Raw genomic sequence first — 7,893 nt, 5'->3', positions numbered from 1 at the left:
CCTATGGGTTCCGTTCTTAAGTTGAATGACTATGGGTTTAGTGCCTTTCCCTCATGAAATATATCCCCAGGTGCCGTATGAGGATTATGGGTTAATATTTCTCGATGAATGTAAAAAATAGTTGATCAGTGCCTGTATAGATCTTGATCCTTCAGGGGAATGTTGCTGAAAATGGGTTCTTGATGCAGGGATTTAAATTACCTTTCAGATGAAGCTATAACTTCCCATTCTCTAGGCACTATGGCAGTGCTGTATAACCCTTTTGGGTTTAGCACTTAATTGTGATTACAATAATCTAGGCACTTATTAATCATATGGGTTTGGCACTTTAATTCCCCTAGACTATGATACAGTAATGTGCTGCTGACTTGACACTTGTGTGATCATTGACATTGATGCTGTCTTCACATATCCTGCTGCCATCTTCACACATCCCGCTGTCGTCTTCACGTACCCTGCTGTCGTCTTCACACACCCTGCTGTTGTCTTCACATACCCTGCTGTTGTCTTCACATACCCTGCTGTCATCTTCACATATCCTGCTGCCATCTCCACACACCCCACTGTCATCTTCACATATCCTGCTGTCATCTTTACATACCCTGCTGTCATCTTCACATACCCTGCTGTCGTCTTCATATACCCTGCTGTCATCTTCACATAGCCTCTCACAGGATTTACCTCCACTGATGCCACTGCCCTACTGCTCTTACTGTATCTTCCCTTCCTGCAGACGACCTGCCTTTGACTTACAATCACTTTTTTACTTTTTGTCAGCAACTGCTTTGCTACATGAACTTTGATACATAGCCCCTAGCGTCCCTTCCAGCCCTTTTCTCCCCTCGCATCTAATCCCCTCTCCAACTAGCTGTTTATAGCCCCGGCACTATTTTCTGCCCCATAGTACTGCATGACCCTTGTCAGTTAAATGTTTGATTTGATTATAATTCACAAACCCTGGTGTTGTCTTCACGTACCCCACTGCCGTCTTCACATACCCCGCTGCCTGTCTTCACATACCCCGCTGCCGTCTTCACGTACCCTGCTGCCTGTCTTCACATACCCCGCTGCCGTCTTCACGTACCCTGCTGCCTGTCTTCACGTACCCCACTGCAGTCTTCACATATCCCGCTGCCTGTCTTCACATACCCCGCTGCCGTCTTCACGTACCCTGCTGCCTGTCTTCACATACCCCGCTGCCATCTTCACGTACCCTGCTGCCTGTCTTCACATACACCGCTGCCGTCTTCACATACCCTGCTGCTGTCTTCATATACCCCACTACTGTCTTCACATACCCTGCTGCCATCTTCACATACCCCACTGCCTGTCTTGACGTACTCTGCTGTCGTCTTCATGTACCCCGCTGCCTGTCTTCACATACATAAGAATGGAGGAACACTGCAGAAGGCCTGGCCCATACAATGCAGGTCCTTATCAAAATCACCACTACCCAGAGCTACCCAAGAATTTATCCCTGTACCCACAACACCAATCAAACCCAGCCCCTCCCACTGATACCCCACTGCTATCTTCACATACCCCCTTACCCTTATGAATGGCTCTTAAACTGATGATATATAGCCCATGCTGGTTTAGTGTGTTATGATTAGCAATTTCTGAAAAGAATATAATCTAAAACTGAATCTTTGCAGCGCTGTATGACTCTTGTGGGTTTAGCGCTTAGTTTTTATTGTGACTATAACTCCTGCCATAAGAAAAAAAAGTGGTGGTTGTCCTCGAGGATAAATTTTACAATCTTCTACATTGTCTTGCCACCCTTGCCTCTTCAAGGGGGGCTCCTTGGCGTGGTGAAGAGGCTCTTGGTCTGAGGAATTAGCCCTGTCGGTCTTCTTCCTCAGACCGAACCTAATTACCCCCCATTCTCCCCTCCCCTATCCCATCCTCCCCATCCTCCCCTTTTTCCATTCCTCCTCCTCCTCCTCACCCCTCCCTTTTGCCCTTCCTCTTTTTGGCCTTCGTGATTTCTCCCACAGGCGCGCTAGTTCCTAGGTAGGGGAAAGGACACCGGGGTCCATCCCATTCCGTTGAGGTTTCTTGGCGGTGGCGTAGTTTGCCGTGGAATCTGGATTGCCTAGGGATGTCCCGATCCCTCTCCGGTATCCCGGAGTAGCTTTGGGTGTCTTTTGGGCGACGGGTGTATCTCTGGAAGCCACCTTTCGGATTCCGGGGGTGGTGGCTGAAGGAGGTATGCTTTGTGGCGGATATCCGGCCGCCCTCTCTTTTGTCCACCGAGGTAGCTCGGCAGATGTGAGGTTGCTATCCCGGATTGCTGGTTTACTGGCATGAAGGGTAGGGTATGGCACGGGTTCCATGCTGCATCTGCGCTACTAGCGGTGTCGAGTCCTCTTGGGCGCGGAGGGAGATTTCCGGCCCTTTCATTCCTCCTGGGAACTATTCCTCCCCGCTCCCCCCTTTTTTTATTCTTTTTTTTATTTTTATTTTCTTTTCTTCTTTCTTTTTTTTTCTTAAAAACAAAAAGCAAAGGAGTAACCTAACCATGGCAGCCCTAGTCCATGAAACCACTACCCCCGGGCCCCTTCTTGATACCGCACCCCATTCTGACCCTGCCTTGTGTTTAGACCACTCTTCGGACACTCCTGATGCCCCTGTACCTCTTGCTGGTGCTGTTTCCTCACCCGCTTCAGGTACCGGGGCTTCGACTGACTCCTTCGATTTGTCTGAACTCCGCTCTCCTTTGACTATGCTTCCGGCTTCTCCCTCTACGGTACGGCAATTTTCGAATCGCCCACCCATTTCATGCCGGACCAACTCCGGTCCTACTCCTAAACGCCAACGTCAATCTCCTGATGATGCTCCGTCGTTACCTTCCCATTCTACTCGGAAACGACCGACACGTCAAGCACTCCCTCTCCACGCTCAGTTTCGGACCACACAATGGACTAAATTCTTTACTTTAAGACCAACTTCTTCTTCTGCCTACCTTTCTGACCATAGTATTGCCAAAGCGCTCCTGCGTCATGTTGGCAGAGATATTTCATTTCACGCTCTCAAGAGCGGTACGCGCATCGTCACTGTCCAGAATGCTACCCAAGCTCATGATCTTTCTCTCCTTTCGAATATCGATACTACTCCTATCACTATTGAAAAACATCTTTCTCTCAATTCTTGTAGTGGTACTGTCATTCTGCCCCATACCATAGTCCAACAGAATTTCCAGTCATGTGGCAATGACATTTTTGAACAGCTGGAACTCCAGGATCTCCCAATCCTCAAAGTAGACACTTATGTCCTTCCTGCCCGGGGGCGGAGACGTTACCCTTGCAATGTGGCTCGTTTAACTTTTGACAGCCGAGAACTCCCGTCCTCTGTATATGTCGCGGGACATCGGTTACAAGTTCGAAAGGTGATACCTACACCGCAACAATGTAGAAATTGCTGGCGTTTTGGTCACCCAGCGAAATATTGCAGATCTATGGCCGAATGCCCAGTCTGTGGTGCCGACGACCATTCTAATACATCTTGCAGTCAACCTCCATCTTGCCTTAATTGTAATGAAGCTCACCCTTCGTACTCCCGCCGTTGCCAGGTCTACTTAAATGAACGTGAAATCCGTTGCCTCAAAGAGGCAGAAGGTCTCCCTTATGCTATGGCAGTTACTCATCTCCGCCTCCAAGGGAGACTACCCCGTGTTTCTTATTCTCGTGTTTCCAAACGTCCCCCCACTTCTGGGGTCCCATCTTCTGCAGCCTCCTCTGTTGTTACCCCTCCCATAGCCACTACGGCATCTAATCCTTTTGCTGTCCTTGGCTCTGACGTCCCGACTACAACTCAGTCTGTTCTCACATCTTCGCGTCCTTCCTCACAAGCCCCAGTATCGACAAGACCTCGTACGACACCTAATACCAATCGCCCCTCTACTCAGAAGTCCAAAAAATCCACATTGCTCAAATCTTCTTTGCCCCTTCCTTCCCTTCTTCCACCTCCACACTTTACCTTTCCAGTCTCTGTACCTAGTTCTTCCCCTCTCTCTGGCTCTATTACAAGTGTGGAGATTCACCCTCCTCCTCGTACTATGCCTTCCACCCCCGTCCCCTCCCAAGTTTCTCCCTCTTCTGTCACCTCCCAGGTTTCTGCCTCTTCTGTCCCCCCCCACACTTCATCTCCAGTCCCTTACACTTTTCCCTCCCCCTCTACTTTGGTACAGTCCATTACTGTCCCAATCTTTACTCACCCTCCTCCTCCTATCTCCAATATGGTCTCCCATACATCTTTGAATTCAGAAACACTTGAAGCCATTTCAGAATATATTGCAGAGACTAAACCTTCAATGGACACTGATTCACTTCCTGTTCCTTCTCTTCCCTCTCCTCCATCTTCACAACCCCATTCTTCGAAACGCTCCGTTCCTTCGCTACTTGAACATCTTCCAATGCCACCACACGTTGACTTTTCTAACCTCTCTAGTCCGTAGGTGCCTTTACCTACAGATTCCTGATATTTTCTTCATCGCCAATCATGGCCTATTTACAGTGGAATATCCGCGGCCTCAGGGGTAATCGGGGTGAGCTTCAGATGTTGCTTTCCAGGTTTTCCCCTGTTGGTGCTTGCTTACAAGAACCAAAATTACACTCGGCTGTTTTCCAACCTATCTCAGGCTATAATTTATTGTATTCTTCGGATCCTTTCTCAGATGGGACCTTTAATGAAAGTGCCCTTCTTCTACGCAATGATATTCCGTACTGTCAACTATTTGTCCATACCTCGCTGCATTACACTGCAGCCCGTATCCACTTGAATAAGTGGTTTACAATATGTTCTTTATATCTCTCTCCTTCTCGAGCATTTTCTATCCCAGACTTTGCCTTTCTTGTTTCATCCTTACCACCACCACTTCTGTTACTTGGTGATTTTAATGCCCACCATTTCCTCTGGGGGGGGTCTCATTGTGACTCACGTGGCATTCAGTTGGAGGCTTTTCTTGCCTCTCACCCCCTCCATGTTTTAAATACGGGTACTCCCACCCATTTTGATCCTCGTACTCATACTCTCTCTTGCATCGATCTATCAGTCTGCTCTTCCTCCACTGCACTAGACTTCACCTGGTCTGTTCTACCAGACTTACATGACAGCGATCATTTTCCGATCATTCTTACTTCTCCTTCCTATTCACCACCTTTCCGTAGCCCTCGCTGGCAATTTGATCGGGCAAATTGGGATCTTTACTCACACCTCACTGCTTTTAGTGAGGTTCCTTCTTCATCCTCCATTGATGAGCTCCTACACATCTTCTCGACATCAGTTTATACCGCAGCTTCTCATTCTATACCCCAAACCTCAGGCAGGCATTCTCAGAAGTGCGTGCCTTGGTGGTCTCCTGCTTGTGCTCGTGCAGTACGTTTGAAACGTGCTGCATGGGGCAGGTACCGGTACAATAGAACCGCTGAGAGACTTGTTGATTTTAAGCAGAAGCGTGCGATCGCTCGCCGTGTCATCCGTGAAGCTAAACGCACTTGTTGGCGAGACTATGTTTCCACCATCACCTCTGCTTCTTCTATGAGTGCAGTCTGGAAAAAAGTGAGGAAATTGAGTGGTAAATACTCTCCTGACCCGGCTCCTGTTCTACGGGTCACTGGTGTTGATATAGCAAACCCTCTCGACGTTGCCATTGAACTTGGCACACATCTGGTCCGTATTTCCCGAGGGCTCCATCTATGCCCCTCGTTTCTTTCCTCAAAGTCTGCCAGAGAGTTAGTACCCTTGGACTTTTCTTCTCTCAGAGAAGAACAGTATAATGTGCCTTTTACACTTCAAGAACTGGAGGCAACGCTCTCAGCTTGCCGATCATCGGCAGCTGGGCCTGATGACATTCATATTCGTATGTTACAACATTTACATCGGTCAGCCCTTGTAGTCCTCTTACACCTCTTCAATCTTATTTGGGCACAAGGAGTTCTTCCCCAGCTGTGGAAATCTGCCATTGTTCTCCCTTTCCGCAAACCGGGTACTACAGGACATGATGCCTCCCACTATCGCCCCATCGCTCTTACTAGTGCAGTTTGCAAAGTGATGGAACGCCTCGTAAATCGACGTTTAATGTGGTATTTAGAGACTCACAACAGTCTCTCCGCTAGTCAATATGGCTTTCGTAAGGGTCGTTCTACCATAGACCCCTTACTACGCTTGGATACGTATGTTCGTAATGCCTTTGCGAATAATCACTCAGTTATTGCCATATTTTTTGACCTTGAGAAGGCATATGACACAACTTGGAGGTATAATATTTTGGCCCAGGCCCATTCCTTAGGCCTCCGAGGCAATCTACCATCCTTCCTTAAGAACTTTTTAACTGACAGACATTTCCGTGTTCGAGTCAATAATGTTCTTTCCCCGGACTTCGTCCAAGCTGAAGGTGTCCCTCAGGGATGTGTTCTAAGCACAACACTTTTTCTCCTTGCTATAAATGATTTGGCCTCTGTTCTTCCACCCAATATTTGGTCATCACTCTATGTTGATGACTTCGCTATTGCTTGTGCAGGCGCTGACTGTCACCTTATTGCAGTTTCTCTCCAGCATGCGGTCGACCGTGTTTCCACTTGGGCCACCACACATGGGTTTAAATTTTCAAGTACCAAAACTCACCAAATTACTTTCACTAGACGCTCTGTTATCTCCGATCATCCTTTGTATCTCTATGGCTCCCGTATCCCCGAACGTGATACAGTCAGGTTTCTAGGCCTTCTCTTTGACCGTCGGTTATCCTGGAAACCTCACATTACCTCTCTGAAGGCAACTTGTCACAGCCGGCTAAACCTTCTTAAAACCCTTGCTCATCTTTCCTGGGGAGCTGATCGTCGAACTCTGCTTCGCCTACATTCAGCCCTCGTTTTATCGAAACTCGATTATGGTGACCAGATTTATTCCGCGGCCTCTCCTGCTACTCTCTCTAGCCTTAACTCTATCCATCACCAAGGCTTACGTTTGTGCCTTGGTGCTTTTCGCTCTTCCCCTGTTGAGAGCCTCTATACAGAAGCAAATGTTCCATCCTTGTCTGATCGCCGTGATGCCCATTGCCTTCGTTACTATGTACGCTCTCACGATCTACACAATCCTTCCATTTATAGAATGGTCACCGATATTAGTAGACATTCTTTATTCGTTCGCCGCCCCTGTTTGCTCCGTCCCTTTTCTCTTCGCCTACATTCACTCTTGTCTTCCCTTCAGTTACCACCTTTATATGTTCATGTAGCATCTCACTTTTCCCTACCCCCCTGGGAAGTTCCAGCTGTTCGGGTCTGTTCTTTCTCACTCCCTTGCTCGAAAGCTCAACTGCCTACGGTGGCTTCCCGCTCTCTTTTTCTTGATCACTTCCACTCCCATTCTCATGCCACCGCTGTGTACACAGATGGCTCTAAGTCTTCAGACGGCGTCGGATTCGCAGCAGTGTTTCCGGACAGCGTCGTACGAGGGCATTTACTATCTTCAGCTAGCATTTTTACTGCTGAACTGTATGCCATTCTTGCAGCACTTATTCGTATCGCATCTATGCCTGTGTCATCATTTGTAGTAGTCTCAGACTCCCTTAGTGCTCTACAGGCTATACGAAAATTTGATACATCTCATCCCCTAGTTCTCCGTATCCAACTTTGGCTACGCCGTATCTCTACCAAACATAAAGATATTGTTTTTTGTTGGGTCCCTGGTCATGTCGACGTACAGGGCAATGAACAGGCAGACACTGCTGCGCGGTCAGCAGTACATGACCTACCAATTTCCTATCGAGGTGTTCCATTTCTGGACTATTTTGCTGCAATAGCTACCCACCTTCGCACCCGTTGGCAACAACGTTGGTCAACTCTGCTCGGTAACAAACTTCATTCTATTAAACCGAGCATAGGTTACTGGCCGTCT

Source organism: Cherax quadricarinatus, unplaced genomic scaffold, assembly GCF_038502225.1.
Source record: "Cherax quadricarinatus isolate ZL_2023a unplaced genomic scaffold, ASM3850222v1 Contig2328, whole genome shotgun sequence".
Classification (NCBI taxonomy): domain Eukaryota; kingdom Metazoa; phylum Arthropoda; class Malacostraca; order Decapoda; family Parastacidae; genus Cherax; species Cherax quadricarinatus.
The sequence above is the reverse complement of the archived record's forward strand: the minus strand, read 5'-3'. Positions refer to the sequence as shown.